Below are 5375 nucleotides of genomic sequence, written 5' to 3' on the forward strand. Positions count from 1 at the left end.
CGATTTTGTCTTCAAATTCTAGAATAGATAATTAGGGTTGCACAAAATTGTCAAGATTGAAGCATAATTAGATCAAAAGGCAACAACGGCATATTCGATACGATGCTTGAAAATAATTATGAAGGAAAGGAATATTAATTGTTTCTTGTCCATAATTAGCTCGCGCTCGCATACGAGGCATTTGTTTTAAAAAAAACCCCGGCTTATGAGCCAATTTGTACAAGTTGATGAGCAGCTCGCACGAATTTTTTTGCTGCTCGCCTCGAATGCGAGTCGAGCCAACTTGATTTATTTGCGAAGAGAGCGGCTCACTCCACTTAATGTCTTCACGTTAACCAGAATTTATTGTTATCCAGAATTCATGAATTAAAAATTATAAATACTTGGAGAAAACAGTGTAACCAATTTCTGCAGAAATAATTGCATGCCACCGACAATTAAATATATTATTTTAATTTGACTTAGAGCTGTAGGCAGCACTGTCCGAAACCATTTGATGTGTCATGCCATGCCAAATGCACCCGTTAAAGAGAAGTAGAAATATGCCATTTAATTTTTGTAGTCGTTGTTGAATTACCCGTATACACTACAATATCTGTTAAATTATATATAAAATCAAATATATGCTAACAAAATTTAGTATTTAACATTACCATGATGAAACGAACTAAAATGTTAAATTAATTGTTATTTCTGCGAAATGAAACGGGGATTTCAACGTCCTATATTTGATATCAATGAGTTCTAATCTCTCAACATTTTTGGATCGTAACATTACTAGGCGTCATTGATATATATCATTTTTTGAACCTTCATTCAATAAATTGAGCAATTATTTAAAAAAAAAATAGAATATTAATTAACTTGAGAGACAATGCCCTAAGAAACAGGGTATGTGATGTTAGTACTTCACCTAATTCCTTAAATGTTACATATGCAATTTTATAACCGAATACCTTTTCACTCTTATTTTCATTTCTCACCTTGAAATGGATACATTCAAAATCAACCTAACTTTTCTTAGCTAACCTTTAAATACTTTTCTATTTTGTATGAGAATATTCACATTTTGAGATAATAAGTAGATACTCAAACAAACACTATGGCCTTGTTTGAGCCCCATTTTTTTTCGAAAAAAATACATTCTTAAACAGTGTTTTGACATTATTTCAACCACACATTCTTCAATAAAATAATATTACACGAAAATTTAAAAATTTTTCTTATTTTTTAATCACACATTTTACATCATTACACTGTTCAAAAATACATTTTTTTTGGCAAAAATGAGACTCAAACAAGGACTATAAGTTCTTGCAGTTTTTTTCTTTCAAATTTAACGCTCTTTTTTCCTCACTATGAATAAATTTCCATTGACATGACTTGAATGAATAAAAAATAATATGAAAAAATAGGAGTAAAAGCACAATCCAACCAAATGGAAACATATGCATTGAGCCTAATTAGCCTAGAATGTTAGGCTACTTTGCTAGTACTCTTTTTTGTCAACCTGACCTATGATTGAAGATCCATGCGCAATAATCAAGGAAGAGTTTTGCCAATCAGATAGGGTCATTTGGCCATGTCACTATAGCAGGTTCCATCAAGGAATGATTGCATGTTCGGTTTTTATTAAAAAATTAGTTAACTATACTCGTAATTATATTATCGAATGTTTATTTATTTATTTACTCTATAAAATTTAACTTTAAAGCACAATCAAATATCAGTGAAATTACTCAAGACACTGACATTTAAAAATATTTAAAATAAAAGAGTCAAAATAATTTGGGAGAGTAGAGTTTGATGTAAAAAAAAAAAAAAAACGAATAGAAAAACAGTTAACATCACTTGAATTATAAAACCCATATCCTTTTAACTTTCTCGTTCTAACTTCACACCTCAATTATAAACATTTGCCATGAGCCTAACAGTGTTTTAGCATACTTGTTAGTACTCTTTTGGACACACTACGTTGATGTTATTGAAACTATATGCACAACAACTAATGGTATGTTTCTTTATAGAGGTGTTTCAATATCTATTAAGTAAAGTTATTCAATATCAGTATCATAAATTTATATTATTCCTTCATATTTATAGAGATAGGGGAGATAACTCACATGGATATAGTAAGTCTTGCTTATAAATTTATATTATAGTATAAGTTGAGTCCAGTTGAAGAGTTTATGATAGATGTGTAATTGTAGGTTTGCAATCTCCGTAATACGTGTAAAGATACAGGTTGTATCGGATGTTACTCTAAAAGATGGGTAGGCTTCCTGTGATAGCCTTTTCAAGTTTTTTTTTTCTTAAAAGAATTGTTGTGGAGAAATGCTACAGAAACAGGCTGAAAAACAGGGTTAAGATCAGCTGCACACTTGTTGATGCCTAATTGGAAAGTTTGAAAAATTTTAAAAAATAATAAATAAATAAAATCCAACAACTTGCTGTCACATCAGTTTGTTTTTTGTTCCCTATTTTCGAGTCTGGTTGTTTATCATTTTCCCTTGTGCTACATAATTTTGAATTAAGGAAAATTAAGGAGCCAGTTTGAGATAACACGAAAATGATGTTAATTAATTAATGCAAAGTGGTCCAAAATAAATCTTGATAATAATTCAAATAATATATGATTTAAAATTAAGGAAAACTTAAACGGACTGGTTGGCGTAAAAAGGATAGCCACTCCCGACAATTAAATAAATGAGCAGGTGCACATTTATGATTCTTTATTTTTGTTTATTAGTCCAGAATAATTATTATTAGTAATTATTTCTTAATTGTAGAATGTATGGTTTATCAAACTGATATTATGTAGGCAGTAGCCAGTAGGTACAATAGATGAGATTGCATTTAATAATCTCTATGCAGTAACACTTGTGTACATGAGTTAAGTCTCAAATAAAAGTAATATTGAAGGGCTGTTTAGTACGACATTACAGACAAAATTTAAATAACATAGCCCTGTCTTTTTCTGATTTTTACATGCTTTTTTTCTACTTTTCTGACCATTGCAACACCATCTTCCTACTCACATGGGGAGTCACATCACTTTGGCAATGGTACAAAAATTTGCTCAAAATTTGGGGAAGAAGCATTCCCAGACACGCACGTAGGAATGTTCAGCCGAGGTTCTCATTTAAAAACATCAACCTTGAATGTTAACTTGTCAAAAAGAGAGTCGAATCGTTATATATTTGTTGTAATTACGATATTTAATTGACGTGGAATTAATGATATCTTTAATTATAATTTAATTGTTTAACTGAACTATGAGATTTAGCCATTCAAATTCAGAAGATCACAAGCAGTCTTCCAAAGCAAGAAAAAGTAAAAATCCATACAGACTCCTTGGATTCCTATTCTAACGCTTGTGTGATGTCTTCATCTATTTGTTTTATTGAGTTGTTTTTCTATTATTCCATATTCTTTTCATTCTTAACATATTATTAATTGAGTCTCAAGAACCATAAGCCTTAAATGGTGCAATAATACTTCATTTTTTTTATATAATTCAAACCACCATCTCAAGACCTTTGTTATGCAGGCCGTGCGTTTTGAAATTCCATGCATGGCAATATCGACAGGATTAGACTTATCAGAAATGGGTTATGGACAAACATTAATGAACTCCAACGAGAGAAGCGATTATGACCAAGAGCCAATAAAATGTTATACAGATAGCAAGAATACCAAGGGTATGACGAGAACAATGTATTAAAAAAGACCTTATCTCTAAGCAAATGGAACGCTCGAATGGTAACAATTTAGATTATCAATCGATCGGCATGGACCATAATAGAACAACATGCAATTATCATTGATTAATTCATGAGACACAAATCCCCCACTCCTATCCCCATGCCAATTAGAGAGATTCATCTTGTCAATAATTAGTCAACACATACATTTATGTTTTTAGATTCGATGAATAATTAACTCTTTCATGTGGCTTTGTTCTTGACTTTATATGCCTTCTGTTACAACATAGACAACCTAACTACTGTACTATTTGATGTTTCGTAGGACATCTGCGTTTAAAGTGCACCATTCAGTCATATTTATCCTGAACGAAAAAGAGACAGTGCCCTAGTCGTGGGCACCCCCACGAGACGTAGGCCTCTATGTCATGAATTTTGATGGGACGATCTTTGAACCAAGAATTTTATCCCTCTTTTTTAAGTATACGATAATCGCCTTTTGACTCAGGCATGTTCTGCAAAAGTCGTATGTCTTTGGATTGATTATGTTGTAGGCCTGTTAGGGCATATATTTTTTTTATGGGACGATTTTTGAATTAAGGGTTTTTATCTATCTATGAAGTGTAAAAAGAAGTTTTCAAATAATTGCCTTTGGTTTAGGCATATTCTACTAAAGTCTTGATTCTTTGAATTGTGTAAGTGATGGATTATAGATTTATAGGTCAAAAAATATTTAGGGGAGGATGGAATTTGAATCAAGAGTTTTATCTATTTCTAAAGTATAAAAGGAAGTGTTGACATCAAAAAATGTACTTTCAGGTGGCCAACAGATCCCAAAACTTCTCACATCCAAACAAGTCGTAAACTTACACACTATGACAAACCGTTAGACACACATAGCCTTTTCTGATAGGGGTGGAGCCGGTTGCGTGTATTCCGACGGTCAAATCAATGGGGGAAGAGGCATATTGAGTGTGGGAGAACTCTTAACGTGAGTCCTGAAATAAAATAAAGGGGGACAATTTTCGAGAAGATAGTGAATGTAGAGCAAAGTTATAAGGAATCAGAGTCTAAATTTGCATTATCTCTCAATGGCACTAAGTGTGAACTTTTATAGTATGGGATAGTGAGTCAGGTTAGAAGACACGTAGCCTCATCCATGTAGGCACAACCTCTCATCATGGGAATCAATCAATCATGAGACTTGAATGATAATATCAACTTGTCTTTTAAAATTTATAGCTTGCGGCCATAGATTCAGCTAAACAGGTTGGCTGTGGTGGCGGTGTCAGGGAGTAGTCAAATCAGTAGTGTCACTAGAGTTGATTTAGAAGATCTTATGTCAATCAATCTCTTTCTGGCGTCGCCCTCTGGTTGGGGCTCCAGCGTGATGGTTCCTCCCTAAAAGAGCTCGTCCCTAGGGGTTTGAATGTTGTGAGGTCGGACCAAATGTGGGTTCGGTCACAAGGAGCTCGTCCCTAGAGTCGGCCAGAAGAATATTCCACACGGCAGTTTTAGTGGGTCCGCCTGTGACATGGCATGAGTTCTGGTCTCCTCGGAAAGAGGTATAACAGGACATAATTTGTATTATTTCCTTTTGATTTAGGCATATTTTTATATAAATGTGCATTTGATTGTCAATATTTTTTATGAAAAATATCATTTTCTATC

The sequence above is a fragment of the Olea europaea genome, chromosome 11, assembly GCF_002742605.1.
Source record: "Olea europaea var. sylvestris chromosome 11, O_europaea_v1, whole genome shotgun sequence".
NCBI lineage: Eukaryota > Viridiplantae > Streptophyta > Magnoliopsida > Lamiales > Oleaceae > Olea > Olea europaea.